Source organism: Aotus nancymaae, unplaced genomic scaffold, assembly GCF_030222135.1.
Source record: "Aotus nancymaae isolate 86718 unplaced genomic scaffold, 86718_ANA_hifiasm-v0.15.2.pri h1tg000029l, whole genome shotgun sequence".
NCBI classification, from domain to species: Eukaryota; Metazoa; Chordata; class Mammalia; order Primates; family Aotidae; genus Aotus; species Aotus nancymaae.
The window spans coordinates 55,915,534-55,942,569 of NW_026988442.1; the positions used below are offsets into that span (position 1 = coordinate 55,915,534).

General features: G+C 37.9%; 1 long non-coding RNA gene across 1 annotated transcript in view; it reads right to left on the reverse strand.

The window, feature by feature from the left end:
- The window catches only part of LOC135276992 (uncharacterized), a 44,365-nt gene extending 17,731 nt beyond the window's left edge, over window positions 1-26,634 (reverse strand). Inside the window, exons 1-2 of the long non-coding RNA XR_010344599.1 lie at window positions 26,511-26,634; window positions 18,797-18,920 (exon numbers count right to left, since the gene is read on the reverse strand). This is a non-coding gene — a long non-coding RNA (uncharacterized LOC135276992). The remainder of the gene's footprint in view (window positions 1-18,796; window positions 18,921-26,510) is intronic.
- Window positions 26,635-27,036: the final 402 nt, after the last annotated feature.

The window sequence follows — 27,036 nt, forward strand, 5'->3', positions numbered from 1 at the left end:
TTAGCTCATCTCTGATCCAGAAATTCCAGTAAAATAAAAATAAAGGAATAAAATAAGGTATAAAAACACTAAGGGGAAAAATAATGTGAGAAGAAATTATAAGAGAGGTCTAATTTGTGGAAAGATGGAAAACAGATGGATGAATCCCAGAAGGCTCAGGCTCACCAGGAATCTGAAAAGGTGAGAGTGTTGGCTGGAATTGAAAATGGAAGGATTATTCAAACGTCTAAACATCTGAAAAGGAGCTGTTAGCCTCCAGTATCCTCTTATCCCACACACCTAGCCCAGCAGCTAACCTATACAGCATGAGTACCCCTCATGCCATCCCTTCCAGGAAACTATCAGATCACCCTCTGAAGCAGATTTCAAGCTTCTGTTTGGATTTCTTTCTATCTCTGGAAAGAGCCAAATTTATTTTCTAGATAAATTAAACCATAGAGAATTCACACTTGGGGAAACAACACACATCAGAGAAGCGGAAGCGAGCCCCTGCAGAAAACAGAGAATGTGCGAAATTTCCACAAAATATTGAAACATTTCAGCACTATGCCCTGCTTTGCTCCTAGAAGAGATCATCAGACAGGAGATTTTACTGGGTGTTACGCAGAAGAGTAATACCTTAAAGATGTTCACATCCTAATTCCCCAAACCTGTGAATATGTTATGTTACATGGCAAGGGGGAATCAAGATTGTAGATGAAATTAAGTTTGCTAATCAGCTGATGTAAAAGTAAGAAGATTATCCTGGATTATCTGAGTGGCTCATGTAGTCATAGAAACTATTAAATGTGAAAGAGGGAGGCAGAAAAGTTAGTGTCAGAGCAATGAGATGTGAGCAAGGGCTCCACAGCCATTGCTGGCTTTGAAACTGGAGGGAAAACAGATTCTTCTGTAAACTCTCTACAAAAGAAACAGAGTCATACCCACATTTTCATTTTAGCCCAGGGAGATCCATTGTTGGACTTGAACTATACAACTGTAAGATACATTTGTGTTGGTTTAAACCACTAAGTTTGTGATAATTTATTATAGAAAACCAGTACAAAAAGACTGGGCAAAATAAAAGGCCAGCAAATACTGAGACTGCACAGCCAGGTGCCTTTCCTTTCACCCTACAGTAGTAAAGCCTCAAGTCAGCAAACCTCCTTCTCACTTCAAACTCCCTCTCCCGCCTCCCCTTTCCATGAGTGTGCTCATGCACACATAGCCTCTAATCAGCATCCAGAGCTTCTATCTTGAATGTGAACAGACTGCCAAGTAGCCCGGGAATGTGAGTGAATCCTCCAAAATAGAAACTACAAAAAAAAAAAAAAGATTTAAAAAGAGATAAGATTGAATGCAGAAGAAACAAAAATGGTGGGGTAGGAGGAGTTAAATTTAAGTTAAATTTAGTTTAAAACAAAATTCTATTTTACAAAAACCTATAATTAATACAATCAGTATTCTAAGAGAGATATTGTACCTGTAAATGAAGAACAATATGCTATTAAAGAAAAAGAAGTGGAGAGGAAAAGAAAAAAATAAGTTTCTAGAATTTTTTTTAAGTTTTAAAGGCAGATTTTGACAGCAAGATTTCTAGAAATTAAAAATTATGTCAGCAGAAATTTTAAAAATTAATAGAATGTTTGGAATATAAAGTTGGGGAAATCACTCTGAAAAAATAGTTTCAAAGGCAAAAAGGCCAGCCACAGGAGAGGAAAAATGAGATAATCAATCTTATTATTGCCAACGAAAGAGGTTAAAAATTGTATTAATAAGACTTCCAGAAGCAGAGAAAGAAAAAATGGATAGGAAAAATGACCCATGATAACATTTTAGAACAACTGTGATATAGGTAAGTGGAAGCAGAGATCATATTCAAAGAGAGGTAACTGCAAACTCAGGATGCCAGAAGAGTAAAAAAATGTTTTTAATGATCCAAGAGAAAATAACGTTTAGCCTCAAATTATTTACCCACTCACACTATCAACTGAATGTAAGCAAAAATTGAAAAATTGATCAGACAAGAAACTTCTTAAAAAAAAAAAGCACCCTCCAATGTATGATTTGCTCTACAAAAATGAAGGAGTACACAAAAAAAGGAGAATTCTTAGGTCCAGAAAATAGTCAACAAAGCAGTGTTGTAAGGGGAGTTCGCAAGACAAGAGCTATGAAGAGGGTCTAGGAAGTAGTTTGTCTGTAGTAGTTATTGTAACGATGAGGTTGAAGAGATATCACAAACAAAAAACAAAACAAAACAAAAAAACAACCAGACCAAAAAGAAATAGGAACTTGATATATTTGATGCTACTGATACATTTTTCATGTCAGTGGGTAGTTGCTTTTAAACTATCAATGTAAAGATTTTTGGCATAATTCTGAACATCAGCATTAGGAACAAATTTATGACTCAGTTCTCAAAAGCAATTGCAACAGAAACAAAAACTAAACTAAAGAACTTCTGCACAGAAAGAAAAAGGAAAAAACTATCAACACAGTAAACAGACAATCTATAGAATGGGAGAAAATATTCAGAAACTATGCATCCAGTAAAAGTCTAATATCCTGAATCTATAAGGAACTTAACTGAACAAGCAAAAAGCAAATTACCCCACTAAAAAATGGGCAAAGAACATGAACAGACACTTATCAAAAGAAGACACACAAATGGCCAACAAACATGAAAAATGCTCAACATCCCTAATCATTAGATAAACACAAATCAAACCCACAAGAAGATACAATCTCACACCATTCAGAATGGCTATTATTAAAATGCAAAAAAAAAAAAAAACAGCAGATGCTGTTAAGGTTGTGGATAAAAGGGAATGCTTATACACTGTTGGCAAGAATGTAAATTAGTTCAGCCACCGTGGAAAGCAGTTTGGAGACTTCTCAAAGAACTCAGAACCACCATTTGACCTAGCAATCCCATTACTGAGTATATATCCCAAAGAAAATGAATTGTTCTGCAAAAAAGGCGCATGTACTTGTACGGTCATGGAAGCACTATTCACAATAGCAAAGACATGGAATCAACCTAGGTGCTCATCAACAGCAGATTGAATTTTAAAAAGTGGGTATATAGATATCATGGAATACTACACAGTCATAAACAAGAATAAAATCATGTCCTTTGCACAAACATAGATGCCACTGGAGGCGATTATCCTAGGTGAATTAACACAGAAACACAAAACCAAATACTGCATGTTGTCACCTGTAAGTGGGAGCTAAACACTGGATACTCATGAACATAAAAATGGCTACAGGGAGAGACTACTGGAGCAGGGAGTGGGGCAGTGGGGCAAGAGTTGAAAAACCATTGAGTACTATGCTCAGTACCTGGGTGTTAAGACCATTCATACCCCAAACCTCAAGGTCACACAGGTAACAAACTTGTACACGTACCCCCGAATCTAAAATGAAAGTTTAAAAAAAGACTTTTGGAGGGTAAATAATATTAGATATAAATAAAGTAAAGCAAACATAATTATAATAACAGCAATAATAAACAATAATTAGCTCAGGAAATCAAAGTCATAGAAGAAAGGAAATGTAAATTATAATAAATTACATACTTATTTATAAATAATGTTTATGTGGTTGTATCAATATAAACAATTTGTATTCATTTAACCAAAAATTGGGGGTAGAAGAGTGCTAGATCTTTATCTTTTAGACTTAGGATGAAAAAAGTAAAATCTCAAATCAGTACCTCTATAAATGGCACTAAAATGGTTAAGAGATATGACAGTAGTCTTTTTTCTTTTTTGAGAGAGGGTCTTATTCTGTTGCCCAGGCTAAAGTACAGTAGTATGATTCACAGCTCACTGCAGCCTACACCTCCCAGGCACAAGTGATCTTTCCACCTCAGCCTCCTGAGCAGTTGGGACTACAGGCATGGGCCACCAAACCCAGCTAAGACAGTAGAGTCTAGAAGAGATAGCTAAAAAGAATAGAGTGTTTATCTCTGGGGAAATGAACCAAGAACTAACTACTAGGAGAGGTAGAATGAAGGACTTCTGTGTTTGGTTTTGTCTTTTAAAATTGTATGGTCTCTTAGTCTATTCGGGCTGCTATAACAGAGGACCATAAACTGGGTGGCTTATAAATAACAAAATTGTATTTCTCATGGTTCTGGAGGCTGAGAAGTCCAAGATCAAGAGAGCAACAGATTTGGTGTCTGGCAAGGGCCTGCTTCCTGGTTCACAGACCAGCACCACCAGTTGTATCCTCACAGGTGGAAGGGGCAATGAGCTCTCCAGGGCCTCTTTTATAAGGAGACTAATGGCATCTATGAGAGCTCCACCCTAATGACCCAATCACCTTCCAAAGCCTCCACTCCCTAATACTATCACCTTGTGGGGTAGGATTTCACCATATGAATTTAGGGTACACAAAACATTTAAGCCATAGCATACACATATACTACTTTAATAAAATTATAAAATAAGGGCTAAACTATTTAAAAAGTTGTGAGCCACACTCAAAGAATTATTATAGTCTCTTCTATTCTAGAAAATAGAGCTACACACAGCAATAAAGTGATCATTTTTATTGCTAAGAAACTTGAGGCTGAGCACGGTGACTTACACCTGTAATCCCAGCACTTTGGGAGACTAAGGTGGGTAGATCACGAGGTCAGGAGTTCAAGACCAGCCTAGCCAAGATGGTGAAACCCTGTCTCTAATAAAATACAAAAATTAGCCTGGCATGGTGGTGGATGCCTGTAATCCCAGCTATTCGGGAGGTTGAGGCAGAGAATTGCTTGAACCTAGGAAGCGGAGGTTGTAGTGAGTTGAGATCGCGCCACTGCACTCCAGCCTGGGTGAAGAAGAAAGACTCTGTCTCAAACAAACAAACAAACAAACAAACAAACAAAAAAATTGAATTATAAGTTCTCACATCTTTAAAATTCATATTGATTACCTGAGTCATTTTTTTTAATTGGGAAAGACTAATAAACCATCCCGTAGTAGACATTACCTGTCATCTAAGACAAATGAATGTTTGTTAATTATGCTTAAAACACAAGTATAAATAACTTTACCTCAACTACATAAAAAAAAATATTTGATGCATACTGAAAAACAGAGATGATATCTCAATAGGATTTCTATTTTTCTTCCCTCCCTCTCTTTTTTCCTCCCTCCCTTTCTCTCCCTTTCTCATTTCCTTCTTTTTTGTTTCATATGTCTAAATTTTTTTTTTTTTTAAGACGGGGTTTCACCATGTTAGTCACACTGGTGTTGAACTCCCAACCTCAGATGATCTGCCCGTCTTGGCTTCAAAGTGCTTGGATTACATGCGTGAGCCACCACGCCCGGCCAAATTTTTTTATTTTTAAAACTTGACTGGATATGATATTTTTCTTATAATAGAGAAATATCTATTAGTTTAAAACTTATCTTACAATAAAATATAAACATATACAATTTTATATGTAACATAATATACAGGCGCACAATGGAAAGAAGACAGTAACACATTAAATTTTAATAATGATTACCCTCTGTGGTGGGATAAGAGGCTTCTTCCCCCTTCTAATTTTCTTTATTCTTTTCTTTTCTTTTATTATTTATGTATTTATTTAATTTTTTGTAGAGACAGAGCCTTGCTATGTTGCCCAAGTCTCAAACTCCTGGCCTTAACCAATCTTTCTGCCTTAGCCTCCTATAGTGTAGGTATTGCAGGTGTAAGCCACCACACCTGGACATTCCCCTTCTAATTTTCTGTATTTTTCAAACATTAGTAACAATATTTTAGGACTTCTATGTATTAAGTGCTGGCAGCTTCTTTAAATTTAACCCAAACTACTTTATGACAGGCAGTAAGACTATGTGAAGGGCTGCTTTATGCGGATAGTCCATAGTAAGTATATTTGGGAATAAGGCTAGGAAGGGAATAATTCCTACAACTTTAATTCTATTTCCTGCTTCCCATTGCATGGTTTTAAGCCTTATGGTTTTGATGGTATTTACAGGATCTCCAGTTTCAGGAATGGGTCCTGGTGTGTTAAATTGTTTAGGGTAATCCTATTTCCTTTAGCACCTTGATTGATTGAGAAGGAGACTGAGCCAGGGCTGAGCCAATCAGTGCATGGTGTCCCTGGCCAAACTCATTGGTCAGGAGTGGTCCAATCTCCTTAGGGCTGGAATTTTGGTTGAGAGAAAAGCATCCTCTCTCACTCTGTACATCCTGGCGGCTACCTTGAGAAGCTAGACCAGAGGCAAATACAAAACATAGTGGAGGGTACAACAGAAAGAATCATAGAAAAGCACTGAATCCTGTTTGAACGAGACCTGACACCAGTCGCAATGTCAAGACGTTTCACTTACCTGAAACAATAAATCGCCCCATCGTGTCAAACCAAAGTATTTTACCTGATAACACAGAGAACATATTGAGTGTTTCTTATGTATTTTATGTACCAGCCATATTATACATGCTACTTCCTATTATCTGCACAAAACAATGCTGTTAGGCTTTACTATTCCTTTTTTGTTTGTTTTTTTGAGACGGAGTTTCACTCTTGTTACCCAGGCTGGAGTGCAATGGCGTGACCTCGGCTCACTGCAACCTCCGCCTCCCAGGTTCAAGTGATTCTCCTGCCTCAGCCTCCCAAGTAGCTGGAATTACAGGCGCTTGCCACCATGCTGGGCTAATTTTTGAATTTTCAGTAGAGATGAGGTTTCACCATGTTGGCCAGACTGGTCTCCAACTGCTGATCTCGGGTGAGCCACATGCCTTGGCCTCCCAAAGTGCTGGGATTACAGGTGTGAGCGACAGTGCCCAGCCAGGTTTTACTACTCTTATTTTAAAATCAGGAACTAGTGATGTGATGTTGGTGAACCACCCAAAGTCATATACCAAGCAATAGTTTTGCTAATTTTTTATTTTGCTAAGTAAGAACATAAAAAAAAGATCATCACGTTTTGTCATAATGATTTTACAAAAGGAATAACATTATAATAAAAAATTCAGATGACCTTAGTCCAAAAATAAAAGACATCTCTTGAGAAAGGACTTTTGCCATCACTACACGGATATTTTCCTCTGGACAGGAAAAACTTCATCATATGTGGGTGCCAGGCCAGCTGCATAAAAAGTCATATTTTGATTCAGCAGGAATTGAGCAAGGTCTGGAAATGTGTTTTTTGAAACGAACTGCAGGTAATTCTGACAGGTAGCCAGGATGGGGAACTACTATTCTGGGAGACATAAAGTGTGTTTCCACTGAAACAGGTACTTTTGCCTGTTTCAAAAGTTTCTTTCCTGTTCTCCAATCTGCTTCTATTTGCATTTCAGGCTGTATTCGTCACCTTGGCAGATCCATGAATCCTGTCTCTTCCGGTCCACAGTTCTGTTAGCGAAACATTACTCCTCTTTCTCTGGTTGCCTCCGTGATTACATTCCAGTTTGACTATTGTTTTCTTATTCAGAACTACCCAGGGAAGAAAAGACTTCTCTCTGAGCCATTAACCACAAACTCAAAGAGGCAACAGTGGCAGGACTATTTCCAAAGCCCTCAACCTGAGACTTCCCTGGAAGGTGGGGAGTAATTCAACCTGATAAAAGATAATTTACGATTGTAACCTTTGTCAATAATTTTATTTGAATATATTATATTCCTTGGGAGAATATTAGATTGCATTTTGGGAATAGATTTAATGATTCCTATGAGCTGATGATAATCATGATAATATGGTCTATGTCACTAAAAAATTGTTTGAGAGTTGATTGACACTTTCTGTGTTCTTTTTTCACCTTCAGTTTCCAACAGCCAGAGACTTATTACGTTAATTCCTAGAGCCCAGCTGTTTGTTCAGTTTCCCTGTTTTTCTTTTTCTCTCTAGCTCTTTCTCTGCCCTCCCTCCTCCTTCCTCTGCACCTTGCTTCTGCTACTGACATTTCCAGCATCCATCTCTCATTCAGTTTACCTTTCCAAGGTGAGGAGATCTAATTTTGTTGTTGTCATTACCCAATATGGTGAGTTCTTATTGGGCAAATTTGGGTTCAGGTACTGATTTCTTGGCCTGGTCAACAGTAATCAGGGTAGCAGGATTAGTTTCACTGCAAGCATTCAGCCTCTTTGGCGAAGTGTAGCTGAAAAATCTTCTGGGGCTCTATAACTCATTGAGTACAATCTAGCTTAGCAAAATGCTGAAAACTCCACAACTCAAGTTTTGGTCGGGGTGCGGGGGGGAGAGAGAGAGAGAGTATGCGTGAGCAAAACAAGACATTCTAAGTAATGACTGCTCTCTCCTTTTTCTTTAACATAGAGAAATGACTAGGTTCTCTCGGTCATGTATGGAGGGAAAGCACAGACAGATATTTATTTGCTGCTTTAGCAATTTCAGAATGAATGCCCAAAGGTATGAGAACTTGATTCCCTGCTTCCACATTGTCTTTATGTCATGGCCCCTGCTGACCTCTACAGTCTTCTCTCACTAATCTACATATACAGAATGCCCAGTCATAATGAATTATTTGCAGTTTTCTGATTGTTCAACATACTTGCAGAAGTAGCTCTCTCTCTGCCTTTTCAACCTTTCTCAACTTTATTACCTGGTCAGCTTCTGTTTGAATTTAACATAAGCATGAGCTCCTCCACGACACTTCATGAGTGTGCTTGTTAGCCCGCTGTGGCTGGCTCTATTCCTGCCATCACAAAAACCATTCTCCTTTCCACTCTTTCTTTTTTTCTTTTCTTCTTCTTTTTTTTGTGTGTGTGTGTTTCTTGAGACAGATTCTCACTCTGTTGCCCAGGCTGGAGTGCAGTGACACAGTCTCGGCTCACTGCAACCTCTGCCTCCCGGGTTCAAGCAATTCTCCTGTCTCAGCCTCCCGAATAGCTGGGATTACAGGCATGTACCACCGTGCCTGGCTAATTTTTGTACTTTTAGTAGAGACAGGGTTTCACCATGTTGGCCAGACTGGTCTTGAACTCCTGACCTCAAATGATCCACCCACCTTGGCCTCCCAAATTGCTGGGATTACAGACGTGAACCACCATGCCTGGCCACCTTTCCACTCTTTCAAGTGGAGCCCCCATTTATTCAAATATCAGGCAAGGATTTTAGTTCTCAGGAAAGATAGCTTCAGCAGCTGGTCCAGGTCTAGGAACTGTCATGGGAAAAATTGAGAGGCAATAAGATGTAAAGGGAAATTTGTCAGAAGAGTCCAAGGAAGGGTTTTTCTCTCCTTGATAAGAGAATATCAGCACAAAGAGAAAGTCACCTGTCCATACCACCTCCTGCTTCTAGCACACTTGACCTAGCAAAAGCACACTTTCTAGGACAGGTGTGCTAGGACACTTTTGCACTGCTGCTATCTTTCGACTTTTACAGGAAGGTCAATGAAATTGCAGAGATGGCACCCTTTATGTCATTGAGCCACTGAGCCCGTTTTTGGAAGCACTGCTAACTATTTTGTTGCTTACAATTGAAAGCATTCCTAACTGTTAAACTCCTCTGTGTGCATAAATGCAATCACTGAAGTATCCCTGTCATGTCCTCAGAATCAGTTTTGCCTGAGAGTGAAAACAACCTCACTCTTAAACAGTACCATATTATTGACAACAGGAAAACATCTATAATTGGTGTATATTTGGACACATACTTACTATGCCAATAAAAATAAGACAGCTACACTGGCAAAAAGATTTCATGCTGTCTTTGAGTTGCAGAGTTTAGTATAAACCCATATTGACCAAGCAAATTGTCTTTGCAGTATGCCTGCATACAGAAATACAAGAAGGAAAACTTCTTTCAGCTGAGTAGAAATAAAAATAATTTCTGATCTAATGATTTTCATAGTCTCCCAATAAGAAGACCAATCCTCACATTATGAGAGCCAAAAATCATCCATCATCAGCTATATATGTTTCTTGGTCTACATTATTTCTGTCCCAGACACTGGAAGTCTGGACTTCTCCCAGAGAAGAGAACTGTCATCCTGTCACATGATTGCAATTGGCAAGTCTTACCAAGAAAGTTTGGCAGATCCTTAGAACAGGACTAACATATGTTTTATATATGTGTGGGTAGGTGTATATATAGCCATCCATCTACATACATATATGTATACTTATTTATTTATAAGCTCTAGTTAAAGTTAGAAAAATTAATTTAGATGCATATGGATAAGTCACACAAATTAGCACTAGTTTAAAAGGAATTAGTATAATCCTAAAAGAAATCATTTTGATTTTGTTAAAGTAAAAATGCCAATGCAAATTTTAAAAGCGGAACTCATGTTAATAACTTTTATCTTTAGATTATTGCTCATTTAGAGCAATGATTCACTCACTCATGCAACAAGTGTTTATTAAACACCAACTACAAAGACATATAGACACAAAGTCCTTGCCCTTGTGAGTCTTATGGTCTAATTGTAGACACACACACACACACACACACACACACACACACAATCATTCATTCATTCATTCATTCAAAGATTATTGAGGACTTTCTATGCTTGTCATGTGTGCTGAGAATACAGAGGTGAAAAGACAGACGACACTTGCATTCCCAGAGCTTTTGTAATATGGGGAGAAGTGAAGAAAAACAGTAAACAAACATCAACATATATACACATAGGAGAGCAATAAATGCAATGTAGAGACTTCAAATTGAATAATATGATGAAAGTAACTGAGCAGCTACTTTAAAATGGGTGGACAAGGAAGACTTCTCTGGGAAAACATTTAAGTTGAGACACAGGAGACCACTGGATGGGGATGGAAAGTAAAGTGAGGGTCTTTTTGGTATCATTATTATTGTTTTAGTTGTTAGTATGTGTGTGTGTTTAAGAAAGGAATTATTAGAACTGGTGTAAAACAATGGGAGTGATTGGGGAGAGAAGTGATGATTCAGGAGAAAATGAGCAGAGAATTGAGAAACGAAGCCCATAATAAGGTGAAGGGGCATGAATCCCAGAGTAAAACCAGAGGGTGTGCCAGTGACAGCAGCAGAGACAGTTACTCTACAATAAATTAAGCAGGCAGAAAATAGATACAGAGTGAAGAGGGTAGATAATTTTTGATTGGGAAGGTGAGGGAATTCTTGTCAAACTACTTCTATTTTCTCAACGATTTATGAAGCAATGTTATAAGCTGAGAGTATGAACAGTAAAATGGGTCAGAAGATTTAAGGAGTTAAGGCATGAGGTGAAATTATCATTTGGGAAAGTGGGATGCAAAAGTCCTACAGGACTAATAAGATTGCTCTTACCCACTTGAGATTTATAGCCAGAATTTAAAGTGATGCTAGCCAGCATAATTCCTGTGTCTTCACCAGTGTTCATTTGTGTTGGTGCATGGGGACCATTGGGCATAAGAGGGTAGCCGCTCAGCCAAGGTGAAGGAGGGTGGCAGAGGCAAGGGAGTGAAGAGTGTTATCAAACAGTGGCTTCATAATGTATTACAGTCTAAGGTAAGTGGATAAGGAAGGGAGTATCTGAAGAGGCCATATTGATAGTGACTCAGTCATAAGCTCAACAGATTAGAAAGTCTTAATAAAGACAAGATATTGTTTGTATAGATACTTGTGGTTTAGTGAGCTTTTAGGATAGAGACAATAGTCAAAGAATGGGATACTTGTACTTGAGATACTGGAGATGATGGACTTGATGATTACAAGTGTGAGAAAGTCACAAATATGACCCTAGATAGGAGTGGGAGCTGATGATGGGTGAAGAATAACATAATTCTGTTGTAAGGTGAGAAGATCTGGAAACTGGAGTCTAAGATATTAGATGTATTATTTGAGTGGGCATTGAAGTCAGGAAGAAGGAAGTGAGTGAGAATAACATCAGAATAATAATGAAAAATCCCCAATGAGCCAGGTGCTAAATTTATTAAAGAATGAAGGTAACTGAATTCTCTAGAGGATAGCAACAAGGAAGGGGAGTAGGTACCAAAGTCTGATGGCACAGGGGCCAGGTGTGGTGACTCGTGTCTGTAATCTCAGCACATTGGAAGTCCAAGGCCCAAGGCAGGAGGATTGCTTGAGGCCAGGAGTTCAAGATCATTCTGGGCAACATAGTGAGATCTCATCTCTACAAAAAACCAAAAAATTCTGATGGCACAACTTTAACAGAGCCTGGGGTTTTGAAGGATGCAGGAGGAGAACAGGTCAGAAAATGGCACTGGAGAACAAGAAAAGCACTCACCCCAGAGCTGGGTCTAGTTAGGTAGGATGCAGAAGAACAGATTCCACTGCATATGACTGCAACAGAATTTATTTCAACAGGGTAGAGCTACGCTTTACCTAGAACAAGAAAGCAAAGGGAACATTCAAAGATGATGTTGAAGATGCAGTCACATTTGTTGATGATGAACTGTTAGCTGTAGATGGCTGAGTGGAAGGGTTTGGGATGGCAGAAGTGAAAGAGTAGGTCAGATGAGTGGATATACATAGTAGTGCAAGAAAGAATATCTAGGATGGGGTCAGCATATTGTTTAAATAAAGGAACAGATAGTAACTATTTTAAGCTTTGTGGGTCACATGGCCTCTGTTTCAAGTACTCAACTCTGCCTTTTACTTTACAAATTTTTATTTACTTATTAATTATTTAAAGGATCAGTAAGCATCTGTGGGTCTTGGACCCCAGCAGGGAGACTGAACAGTTGGAGAGCCTAGCATGAGGAAGTAACTGCTTGAGCTAAAGCCAACCCTCTGCATTTTTTAGAGTGAAAGCAGCCATAGACGATATGTAAAGGAGTGGATATAGTTGTGTTCCAGTAAAACTTTATTTACAAAAATGGGCAGTGGACTGAATTTGGCTGATTTGACTCTGTAATAAGCAGAGCGGGTAATGGAGTTTGAGTTTCTGATGATCAGTCAGGTAAAAAGCAGAATCATGGTTAAAATCGGAGTATTTCATACTTTCCTGGAGAAGGAGGATTCCCCATTAAGAAGTGCCCATCAATGATAGAATGGACAGGAAAAATGTGGCACATATACACCATGGAATATTATGCAGCCATTAAAAACGAGGAGTTCGCGTCCTTTGTAGGGACATGGATGAACCTGGAAACCATCATTCTCAGCAAACTGACACAAGAACACAAAATCAAACACCACATGTTCTCACTCATAGGCGGGTGTTGAACAAGGAGAACATATGGACACAGGGAGGGGAGCACTATACATGGGGGTCTGTTGTGGGGGAGTGGGGGGGACAGCGGGGGGGTGGGGAATTGGGGAGGGATAGCATGGGGAGAAATGCCAGATATGGGTGAAGGGGAGGAAGGCAGCAAATCACACTGCCACGTATGCACCTATGCAACAACCTTGCATGTTTTTCACATGTACCCCAAAACCTAAAATGCAATAAAAAAAAAAAAAATCAAAAAAAAAAAAAAAAAAAAGAAGGAAGCTATGAAGCTACCAAACATCTGCCGCTCTCAGATGTGGCAGGTACAAAAAGACCTGGACCTGGAACTGCTGTGACTTTTTGACAAGGAGCAGGAATTTTGGTGAGAATATCTGCTTTTGAGAGGCCCAGTGTAACACAAGATGGTAAGCAGCTCTCATCTAGAGCCTTGGGATCATTTCTTTCCCAGGATGATCAGTATTGTTGATTCCAATCAGTTGACTACTAGGAGGGAAAGGACAAGGTACACCTTCTAAAGAAGGAAGACACAAGTGCTGTTAAATATGGGAACAGGCAAGATTTTTTTACTCAGTTCATGTATATATCCTAAAACACAATCGCTAAGGAGGTTAATTTGGCTTTCTCTAACATTTAAAAAGGATTCTACAGTTTTCAATCAAGCAGACTTTTAGATTTTGTGTGATAACAAATTGTCTCTTTGAGAGACTGGTGTTTTGCACTAGACAAACTTAGAGTCACTTGTCAGTCATTATGACAGAGGCTTGAACTCAACCTGTACTAACAGTTTTAAAAGATCCCTGGATTGAATTTACTTCAAATGCTAAGTAGACTTTGCACTTGGAGATGGCTTCTTGGATGCCTATTTTTAATGATTCTTAAATAACAGGTGTTCACCCCCATTTCTGAAAGATTTTTAACTCCCAGATCACTAATTATCCCCTACAAAATTGGTCCACATTTTTGGTCCAATTTGATATTTTGATATTATTAAAACAGCTTAATAATAAACTGTTGATATTATAAAAACAGCTGTTTTAATTATATTGTTTTTTTGATATTACTAAAACAGCTTCATCAAATGTTTAAATTATTTCCCGCTAATAAGCAAGGTTGCAATTTATAGAATGATACGAACTCTTTTAGACCCCTGGAGTATAATTTGGCATGCTTTTCTAGCAATCTGAAGGTATCTAATATTCTTCTTGATAGTAAATTAGGCCTTAGGATACTGGTTTATTGCTGATAACTTGTGAGATTTCTGTTATAGTGATGACAAAAGAAGTGGACCCATCTTTTAAGAGAATACTTCATTTGATTTTAACTGAAGAAAAACACAAAAATGGTTTAGTACAACTGAAGTACATTAGTGTGCAAATCTTTTTTCCTGACTGGAGCTATTTCTGCTTTATAGGAAATATATATTCTATCAAACACATTTCATGGTGATTGAATAAAACTCTACATTGATTTAGCAATGATTATATATGAAATCTGTGCTATACACTGGTGGGGAAACAAAGTTGAATAAGGCTTGATGCTTTACATATCCTTGGTTTACTTAGGTTTACATTTCCTTTGTATAGGGTGCAAGTATTCCTATATGTAAATATATATAACCTATATTTGAGACCAATAAAAAGCAATGTTCAAATTATATAATATCAACTAAATAATAATAGCAGTTCATAATTATTGGACCTTTCATATTACTTAACACTAATGAATTTACTTCTCACAAGAACCCAATGAAGTGGGTACTATCATCCTATCTTAGAGGTAAGTAAAGCATCACTGACAGCTAGTAAGGGACAGAATTTAGTTTCAAAACTAGGTCTGTCCGACTGCAAAGCCCTTGATCTTAATCTCTATCTCATTATGCTTCAGAAACACACATTTTAAGCTGGGTAGAATCAATAAGTAAAAGCCAGTTATTGTAAAATATGGATTTTTGCCATTCTTGACAGACAGAAAGATGTGACATTTCAACTGCTGGCAATAGGTCTTTAAGAATTCTTCTTAAAAATGCAAATCTGTATTCCTAACAGGAAAACATACTTTAAAAAGTAAATACTTTTAGGCTCTTAACTTGTGTGCCCTTGCAAAATCTTAAAAGAATTGGATAAAGAACAGGTAAGTTTTGATAAGAGATTAAGGAGTAACAGGTATGGAATAAGGGAGAGGCAAACTTGACAGGAGGTGGGTAGGGAGAATGACTTTCAGGAAACACGCAGCATAAAGGAACTGAGTATCTGTGATGGGAACTCCTAAATAGAGACAAGGTGGAAAAAAAAGCTAAGACAAGATTTTATAGCCTCATAATTTTGCATAAGGCCAATATTGCTGCCTCTAAAAAAAAATCCAATGGTATACCATTAGCAAGTAAAATCAAATTAACTTGTATAAATTTAAAAATGTAGTAGCTGCCCTAAGCAGTGATTGAGATATAATATCTATTGTCAAAGAGCTTATAATCAAGGAAGCATTTTTTCCCTCTTTCATATCTATTTGTTCCACAATTCTTTACATAATGTTAGATTTTACCCATGATCACCTGCAACATGGTTCTGAATTAGCATTACACCCAGAACAGGGCTGCTAATATAATCAATTACTAATTAGTTCTGTTGCTCCTTTTCATTGCAATCATATTCTTAAGAGTATAATAGTCATCAATATATGACTCATTCATAAAACATAAATGCAATTTTAGTTAAAGCTTTGTTGCCATCATTGTAATGCTAATAGTTGTAGAAATGAAGAGGATAATAATAATAATAAGGCTGAATGGTCTTAGGGTTAGAGATGAGTCTAAAAATGATATCTTCATGATCTGCGTTTATCCTACATCAATCATTTTGCATCAAATTTGTTCAATTTACATATCAAAAATAGATTTTTCTGTCAGCAAAGTAAGATCAGTCTTGTATCTGAAAATCAAGCACAGCTTGTACATCATCATTAACCATAAAGACTCTGAAATCAGAACTTAGCTGCCAATTTTGTTGATGATGCATAAGACAAAATCGAGTACAGCTGGCTCTTCTGTCCTGTGCTAGCTCTGCAGTACTGACATTAGTGAAAAATCTGTTTGTTTTTTGTTTCAGGAAATTAAATAGCTATGACTAAAATGAAGCAGAGAGAACAGATATATCTGGGTAATAACCAGGTGCCATTTTTATTTTTAATTTTTTCTTGCAGGTTCATTTGATTATTGCAATACTACTTGAATTTGACCAATTGTAATGATCTCAAATAATATACTTTTCAAAAAAACCTCCTAGAGGAGTCTTTTTTTTTTAATAAATGGGGACTAAACAATCCAAATCATTTATATTTATTTATTTATTTATTTTTATTATCTCCAGTAATGTGTATAAGCAACATATTTTTTTAAGTAATTTTTTTGAGACGAGTCTTGCTCTGTTGCTCAGGTTGGAGTGCAGTGGTGCAATCACGGCTCACTGAAACCCTGACCTCCTGGGCTCAAGCAATTCTCTCACCTCAGCCTCCCGAGTAGCTGAGACTACAGGCAAAAACCACCACACTTGGCTATTTTTAAATTTTTCTTGTAAAGACAAGGTCTCTCTAGGTTGCCCAGGCTAGTCTTGAACACCTGGCCTGAAGCCATCCTTTCACCTAGGCCTCCCAAAGTGTTGGGTTACAGGTGTGAACCACCTCTCCTGGCCGTCCTTTATAATTTAAAGTCCATCATAAGTAACTACGATATTCTTAGTGATTCCTTCTACTAGAGTATCTATAAGCAAATTTTACATTTAAAAATAGATTTAAGTGCTGACATGTCAACTGGCTTTTCAGGATGGTACTTTATATGATACTTTAAATGGTACTTTAAAGCCAAACTTTAAAGTCTTAATTGTAGAGAAAGAAGCCAATTTCTAGATATTACCTTAAGACGATGAAATGAAAGGATTATCAATAAGGCAACATTAAGTTAATGGCATAAAACTAAATTTTGAATCCTTCAGTCTTGAAAGTTTGGTGAATCAAGAAGATCCTTACCTCTTTTCCCATCAAGCATGAACTGTGCTATACCAGCTCAGTTAGAGTGAGGATCGCACACACATTAACCACCACCACTTTGGGAAATTCTGTTAAAGCAATCTTGAAGAAATTTTGTTTGAAGACACAAAAAGATGAAAGTAAGAGAGGAGATAAGAGTAACATGGTTTTGGCCGGGCGCGGTGGCTCACGCCTATAATCCCAGCACTTTGGGAGGCCGAGACGGGTGGATCACGAGGTCAAGAGATCGAGACCATCCTGGTCAACATGGTGAAACCCCGTCTCTACTAAAAATACAAAAAAATTAGCTGGGCATGGTGGCGCACGCCTGTAGTCCCAGCTACTCAGGAGGCTGAGGCAGGAGAATTGCTTGAACACAGGAGACGGAGGTTGCCGTGAGCTGAGATCGTGCCATTGCACTCCAGCCTGGGTAACAAGAGCGAAACTCTGTCTCAAAAAACAGAAAGAAAAAAAAAAAGAGTAACATGGTTTTGAAAACTGAAAAGGAGATGAATGAACCCTGACTGCCTTTACAGATCCCAGAGAGTGAAAACCAAGTTGGTAATGGCGAAAGCTAAGAAGCATCTCCATTAATACAAGAGAATCCTTAAAAGTTTCAAGAAATGGTAAGATAAGATAATTCTGGAACTGAAAATGAAGGAAGAATGACCACTGCTAAAATAGGAAGGAGTAGGTGAAAGCTGACTCAGACATAGTCATCTCCTTATTCTCTTTCTCAGCTCCATGCCAGTAGGAGATTGACTCTCCTAGTTTGGTCATTAAGTCTGTGGTTTTATTTTCTGGAGAAATGTACAGTACTGCTTCTGGATTGAGGAAGGATAGGATTATCTGAAGATCTGAATATTCTGTTGAAAGCATCCTCTTATTCCCCTTTCCACACTCAACATCCAGGACACTCCGTCTCTAGAGCCAGATCTCTACCCTTGAAAGAGGAGGTAGGTAGATTTTTCTTTGGTAACCTGACCAGCCTAAGTGGAAAGACATGACTGCTAACAAGGATATCCAACAAACACTCTTTCCAGATGATCTTGCAGTAAAGCTCAAGGTTACAGAGCCTCATAGGCATGCAGAACTCCTAATCAGCTTTTTAGTTTCCATTCTGAAGAGCAGAAAATCAAGAAGTACAAGAAATCTGAAGTACAAGAAATCAAGAAGTACAAGAAAACTTCTAACATGGAAAAGAGGCACCAAAGTAAACAATCAAATGCAACTTGAGGAAATGGCTACCATGCAGAGAAAAACAAATTTTAAAAATGTGCACATACATAGATTAATATACATATATATATATACACACATATATATCATTCATATCCTTAGAGAATTAAGAAAAGATATTACAGCCTTGATAGAAAAAAGTATAAAAATGGAACACAGAACAAGAGAACTCTTGAAAAATAAAAATATATACAATAGCACACATAAAAATATGATACACCAATGTTCACTGCAGTATTATTTACAATAGCCAAAATGCAGAAGCAACCCAAGTGTCTGTCAAGAAATTAATGAATAAAAAAATATGATATAGTTGTCCCTGGGTATCCATGGGGGAATTGGTTCCCAGGGACCTCTCAAGGATTCCAAAGTCCACGGATTCTCAAGTCCTTTATATAAAATGGTGTAAGTCAAATGCACTGGTACACACCTGTAGATCCAGCTACTTGGACTGGAGGCTGAGGCTGGAGGATAGCTTGAGCCTAGGAGTTGAGGCTATAGTATGCTATTAATATGATTGTTCCACTGTGCTCCAACCTGGGCAACAGAGAGACCTCATTTTTAAAAGAAAAAAATTAAAAATTAAAATAAAACATAAAATGGCATAGTATTTGCATATAAACTACACAATATTCCAGTATACTTTGAACAATTTCTAGATTACTTATAGTACCTAATACAATGTAAATGCTATGAAAATAGTTACTATACTGTATTGTTTAGGAAATAGAGACAAAAAAACAAGTCTATACTGTTCAGTACAAATGTCATTGTTTTTTGAGTATTTTTTATCTGGGATTGCTTGAATCTAGATGTGGAACTCACAGATATGGAAGCCCAACTGTACACAGTGGAACATTATTGAGCCTTTAAAGGCAAAATATTCTAACACATGCTGCAACATGGATGAATCTTAAAGACATTATGCTAAATGAAATGAGCCAGTCACAGGAGGACAAATAGTGTATGATTTCACTTACATGAGGTACATAGAGTAGTAATCAAATTCATAGAGACAGAAAATAAAATGCTGGTTGCCAGGGGCTGAGGAAGAGGGGAATTTGAAGTTTTTGTTTAATTGGTGCAGAGTTTCAGTTTGGGAAGATGAAAAGGTTCTGGAGATACATGGTAGTGATGGCTGCACAACAATGTGAGTGTGCTTAATAAGCCACTGAACTGTAAACTCAAAAATGGTTAAAATGGCAAATTTTATGTGTATTTTGCCACATTCAAAATAAATAAATAAAATTTAGAATATATAAGAATGTAAGTTGGAAAATAAAATTGAGAAAATTTCTCTGCAAAAACAAAATGAGACGAAAAAGAGTAGGGAATAGAAAATCTGGAGACCCAGTCAAAGAGGTCCATGATTAAAAAAAAAAAAAAAAGGAATTTCAGAAAGGGAAAAAAAATTACAGAAGGAAATCATTAATGAGGTAATTTAAGAAAATTCCCCAACCTGTAGTTTCCAGATTGAAAGACCAATGGATAAAAATAAAATCACATTAAGGCATATCACTGGAAATTTTTAGGACACTGGGGACAAAGAGAAGATCATAAAATTTTCCAGAGAGGAAAAAATTGAGTCAGATATCACAACGAGGGCTGGGTGGGGTGGCTCACGCCTGTAATGCCAACACTTTGAGAGGCTGAGGCGGGTGAATCACTTGAGCCCAGGAGTCTGAGATCAGTTTAAGCAACCATGGCAAAATCTTCTCTCTACAAAAAATGCAAAAAATTGCCAAGCATGGTGGTTTGGGCCTGTAGTCCCAACTACTCAGGATACAGGAGGCTGAGGCAAGAGCATCTCTTGATCCCAGGAGGCCAAGTTTGCAGTAAGCCATGATTGTGCCACTGTACTACAGCCTGGGTAACAGACTGAGACCCTGTCTCAAAAAAAAAGGGAGATCACAGTATCATTGGATTTGACAGCAAGACTGCAGCAATGCCAACAAATTTCTGAAAAAAAAAAAAAAAAAAAAAAAAAAACTTCCCACCTAGAACTCTATTATTGGACAAATTATTAATCAGATGTTGGGGGATGGTGGTTAAGGAGAATTAAGAGATTTTCAGAAATGTAAAAGATCTCAAAAAATGTACTTCCAGACACTCTTGCTTACTTTGAGGCTATTGGAAGATATATTTTGAGACTGAGAATGCATGTAAGGGGGTGGAGGGAGACAGAGACAGAAAGAACATAAAGAAAAAGAGGGTTACATGGGTTGGAGGAAACAAGGTATCCTGCAGAAGTGGAAGGGGAAGGGAATCCTTAGAGGAAGGTTAGGATTACAGGGTGCCCATTCTTCACCAGGCATACAAGACAAACTCTAGATTGGATCTTGTTAGAAATTTAGGGGCTAAGGAAATGCAGGGTTATTTTTCTACAACCCCCTTTCCTCCACACAGAACAGATGTGTATAGAGAAAACTGGTGGAATGTATTGTATCACATCAAATGATGATGACACATGAGGCAAGAAGAGAATATTTCTGTCTTAAATGGTTACAATGAACCATTTCAGCCAGCACCTTGGGAAGAACCTTTTGATTTCTGTAGACTACAATGCAGAAGAAAACACAAATTTGCATAAACAAATTAAAGGACCCTATATGAACTTTCATGTGTGCACATAGTCATATGTGTAAGCGTGTGTGTGTGTGTGTGTGTGTGTGTGTATAAGATCTCTGAAAGCATATATATGAAGTGGTAACATATATGCTCCTGGGGAAAGTAAAAGTGTAGTTGGGCAAAGAGGGTATGAGGAATACTGATTTTTCCGAATTTTATCCTTTTCTTTCTTTGAATTTTTAAAATCACAGTTAAAAAGGAATAAATTACATTCCTTAAAAAATGACAATACATAGCTTTCATCAAAATATTTTACTTCTAAGAATTTATTCCAAAGAAGTTCCTACCCATAAGCAAAATGATATAGGTCCAAGGATACCTTTGTCCTAGCAAAAGATTGGAAACAACCTAAGTTTCCATCTATTTGGTACTTAACTGTCCATTTACCTGGTACTGACATAAATTATGACCATTCTTGCAATGAAATAGTATGCAACCAGAAAACAATTTAAACTCTTTATGTGCTCAAACTAACTATCTCCAAGATAAGTTGTGAAAAGAAAATAGACAAGATTCATGCTCAAACATGTATGTGCTTCTATATACATAGACTATCTCTGTGAGAAAATACAAACATTTTATAATATGGGTTTAGACTGGAAATAACTGGATGGCAGGGGAACAAAGATAACATAGAAATTATTCTCTGTATACAATTTTGTATCATTTGAGTTTTGAGCATTTGAATATGTTGCCTTTGAAAATCAAATTCAGTTATGATTTTGAAAAATGTGGGGCATTTTAAAATAGCCTAGATTATTTTCATCTCAATTCTTTCTTTTTTCTCTATTGCGAAGCCAGTATGAGGATCTTTCATCTAATAATAAGACTCTGGTCATAGTTCTGCAATGCTTAAGAAATAAAATCTGTTACTCCTGCTGGGATCAGAACAGTTGTCAGCATATGTGGGCAGCAGTGGGTGAACAGTTCTTGAATGTAAGGCATATAAACTAAATACCAAAGTTGAATGTATTATAAAGTCATTGTTGATATAGGAGAAATCTTATATCAATGATATTTATGAAGACATCTGTCATGTAGTTCTCTATGATACAGATGAGGACAAGACTCTATATACCAGCCCTACGCTATCCATTCTATCAAGATAGACCAGAGATACAAAAAGAGAGGGGTAATAGGAATTCCAACTAGATTTCAGAGCTATGTCTGGGTCCCTTTACAATGTCATGTATTACTGGGATGGATATAGGGGGATGTCCTTAGGTTCTGCATTTTTCTTCTATGTATTTATAACTGTGTCCATTTTGTATATTAGAAATTCAAGCATAAACTTAACTTCAAATAACTACTTTTCAGAAAATTAAGTGGGCTGTGTGTGCCATAAAGATCCAGATGTAACTATGATGATATGGTGCAGAGATAAAGAGTCCCACTTATGAATTCTACAACTAATGTGTCAGGACAAATCCATTTGTATCTAAAATCTGTATTCATGAACCTCACCATGCTCTCTATCAGATGTCATATTACCATCTCTCTTCATCCAGATTCATCTAGGACCAGAAATATCTGACAGAATTAATTATAGAATTATTAAACATGCATATCCTACAAGTCTTATTGATCACTATATGAACATTTACTTTCCCAAACAAAATTGACAGCTTTTTAAGGACATCACTACTTTTACCGTGGTACCATCTGTCTCAATACTGAAAACTTGGGTAGTCTTTAAATGGGTAAATCTTTAAATGGAATCCTCTTAGCATGACAAATGACTTTAATGGCACTTCTTAATTGAACAAAATAACACATCTTTAATGGGTCTACAAAAGGCCTAATTCACTAGCTTTGAATATCTAAATCTTCAAATGAAAGGAGCAGCTTTCAATGGAAATCCTGAGGCCAATAGGCAGAAAGGTTTTTACAGGTGGTATTGGCAGAACACTGGGAAGGGAAATGAGCCAGGGCTTTCTTTGTTTTTGTTCTGTTTTGTTTTTGAGACAAGGTCTTGCTCTGTTGCTTAGGCTGGAGTGCAATGGTGAGATCATAGCTCACTGCAGCCTCTACCTCCCGGCTCAAGCAATCCTCCTGCATCAGCCTGTAGCTGGGACTATAGGCATAGTCATCATGCCAGCTAATTTTTCTATTTTTTGTAGAGATGGGGGTTTCTCCATGTTGCCCAGGCTGATCTAGAACCCCTCGCTCAAGCGATTTGCCTTCTTAAGCCCCACAAAGTGCTGGGATTATAGGTGTGAGCCACTGTAACTGGCTTCAGGGCTCTTTAGAAAGACAACCTTTATAAAGAAGGTGTTCAGCAGGCACAGGCCAGGGCAAGGAGGGAGAGACCGATGACAAGAGGCAAATAAGTGCTGCTGCCAAATTCCAGGTAAGAAACAACGAAAGTTAAAGGAAGAGGAAAGAAACAGCCACTTTTTTTTCCCTTTGGTAGAAGTTGGAGGTGTGGGTGGTGTTTAAAGGTAGAAGCTCTGATGCCCTTGAGAACAAAGTTTTTTTTTTCTTGTTTTGTTTTCCCCATCTGCTCCTGAGTTACCCAAGCATCCATAGCTCGTTTACAGTCCACATTTTCCTCCACGCTCCTCTGCAGGCTGCTGCACATTTCCCTGCTACTTGCCAGAATTCTCCCCAGTAGGATGTTGGGGCCACAACATTGGCCTTGGGGAGGTGCAGTGTGCAGAAGGTTACACTTCCCTATGTTGGTAAAAAAACTGTCCACTAAATCCACAGTCCCCTACCTTGTTGGCACAGGGGGCCGGTTTCATGGCAGACAATTTTTCCATGGACCTGGGGTAGGGGGGATGATTCAAGCAGATTACATTTATTGTGCAATTCATTTCTATTAGTATTACACTGTAATATATAATGAAATAATTCTACAACTCACCATAATGTAGAATCAGTGGGAGCCCTGAGCTTGTTTTTCTGCAACTAGATGGTCCCTTATGAGGAGCGCACAACCTAGATCCCTCGCATGCACAGTTCACAATAGGGTTCATACTCCTATAAGAATCTAATGCTGCTGCTCATCTGATAGGAGGTGAAGCTCAGGCATTACTGCCAGCAATGGGGAGTGGCTATAAATACAGACGAAGCTTTGCTGGCTCTCCCTGCTGCTCACCTCCTGCTGTGCAGCCTGGTTCCTAACCCACCATGACCCTTAGGCATTGTTCTGTGGCCTGGGGGCTTGGAACCCTTGCACTAAATGAAACTTTCCCAGTAGTTAAAGAACAGCAAAAAACTTAAAATTGTCAGAGATGCCCTTGAAAGCATACTCTGATTGCTAGTCAGGCTTCCTTGTCTCAAGGTCTACTATTGCGTATGTACTTTCCTCTTTAAAAATAATCTTTCATCTTTTCTCTATGGTACGTATCTTTACAACTTCATGGCAGTCTGTCTCATAGAGGGTCCAGCCCCTTTTCTCAACGAGTGCAACCCACAGGACATTATATTTAGCAATACCTTTCCCAAAGTCTAAGGCAGGCAGTCTAAAGTAATGCTACAGAAAAACTCTCACAGCACAGTCTCTGCAGAGTTTTCATTCCAATTCTTGCCCATTGGTAGCAGTGAAGATTTGCCACCTAATTCCTTCTGATCATCTATGGGATTCTACATATATATCTCAAGGGCAAATGATTATCACCAAAGACAATTCACATTAAAGAAGAAAAGTATCTCCCCCAATATAGCATAGTCTATACTGAGTCAATCCTAAATGAAGACAACTGTATATATTTTCATGCAGATTATCGACAATTTCCACAGTATTCATCCTCCTCCTTCCAAGAGTGCCCAGATTTCTTCAAGTCTATAAGAAATAGGATCCATCTGTAACGTTTTCATGTGACAGCAACTCCATTCCTACACAAAGATGTTGAAATTGTGGGATTACTAAAGATCGTGTATATGAATGTATGTGTGTGTGTTTGCATAAAATGGGTAGAGAGTCATTTTTTTCAGTTATATTTAGCTTGGTTCTTTAAGGTTTCTGAATTTATTTACTATTTGAACTAATGTTTGGGTTCTTGGCTATAATAACATATTATATAATCACAAATAGTGTATAGATCTGGGGAGGAATCTGACATATATAGAAAATAAAATGCCTCAAGAGAATAAAAGAAGGTCTTCAATTTAAAATAAAGAAGATAGACAAATTCAAAGAATAAGGATTCTTAAACTTTGTGATCTATTACTACATTTATGCAAGCATAAAATACAGAATGCTATCATGTGATGAGTTCTGAGGAAATTAAAAAATTTATTCTCCAAGAATCTATAATTTTGCTATTCCTGCAAAACATTTTACCTCACAGAATTAGGTGAACTCTAAGTGCTCAGCTATAAAAATATATGAATCTCTCTGCTTCCACAGTCATTCATTTAATGTATTTGATTATTTATTTCCACTAGGCATAATTATTGATAGCTTAATGGCCAGGCCCCTAAAAATTCCAAGATAAATTGGAAAGAATTCCTGTCCTCGTGGAGCTCAGTCTAGTAGTAGGAGAACTAGAGAAATAAACAGAAAAAATTGGAAATAGATGTACAGAGTGTGACACAAGTAAATGATCCATTTTAGAGTACATGCATGGGAGGTATGAAGTGCAGGATCATGTCATTGTTAGGTAAAATGTAAAATTTCGCAAAAAAGGAGGCCAGACATGTTGATTCATATCTGTAATCCCAGAACTTTTTGAGGTCAAAGTGGGTGAATCGCTTGAGCCCAGGAGCTCAAGACCAGCCTGAGCAACATGGTGAGACCCTCATCGCTACAAAAAATAAGAAAATTAGCTGGGTATGGTGGCATGTGCCTGTAGTTCCAGCTACTTAGGAGGCTGAGGTGGGAGGATGGGTTCAGCCTGAAGGATGAAAGTTGTGGTGAGCCTAGATTGCACCACTGCACTCCAACTTGGGTGACAGACCCAGAACCTGTCTCAAAAAAGAACAACAAACAAACAAAAAAACAGAGGACATTTCACAGAGGCTGGCACGCTTGAGCTGGGCCTAGAAGGGTAGACAGTACTGGGAAGTACATTCCAGCCTAAGAAAACAGCTAGTGCATGAAGCAGCAATGGACAACTATTAGCTGACTAGGAGTAAAAGCCGGAGGTAGGATGCAGCAATAAAAAGGTGGGAGGTATACAGGGAACAAAGGCTATTATGTTTTCATGTCTCTTGCTTTGACTGCTGAATTTTCTGTAGTGGTGATAAGGGGGTTTAATATGTCTGTGGGAAGAAGAGTTCCATCCTCCCTAGAAGTTTAAACAAAAGTGGGCACTCCAATTTGATTTTGACATGCCACATGTGTGGTAATATTACAACTCCCTTTCCTTGGCCCAGTAGCAGTAAGTTAATAAATTGGTATCATATGTGTATGCACTGATATTGGTCAACAGGTTGAGTTTTGTACTTACTATGCCCCACTAAGGCTTTGAACAAGTATTGGAGATGAGTGTATTAATTAGGGTTCTTTCCATTTCAAATGACAGAAAATTCAATCCAAACTCACTTTACCTGAAAGAGAACAAACTTACTCATATGATTTGAGAGTCCAGTAATCAGTCTAACTCCAGAAACAGCTCAGTGGTCTTCAGCACCCAGTTTCTCCATCTTCAACTCTTGGATCTGTTTTCTCTGTGTAGGCTCTGTTCTCCAACAGGCTCATGCCCTGTGGTGGCAATTTACATTTGTTCAAGTACAGAGAACAAAGAAATACAGAGATCCCTCCTGGTGGCTCCTGTACAAGTCCTGACCAGTCACTTTGGCTACCTGGGGTAGTGCAATCTTTAGTACAGATGAATTAGGTCGAGGTAGTATTTGTGTGATGACTCATCTCCCGTGATACATCCGGATGTTAAAACCACAACCTCATGGGACTCTTTTGCACGTCTACCCTGGGTCTCTTCTTTCTTGGGCTACTCCCCCAGTATCAGCTTTTAGTTCCTTGTTTCTCCCTCAGGAAACCTAATCATTCTGTCTGTCTCCCCTTGTATGTGCCCATGGGGATCCTTTTTACAGTTTCAGAAAGAAGCTTTTTCCAGATATTTTGTATTCTTTTTC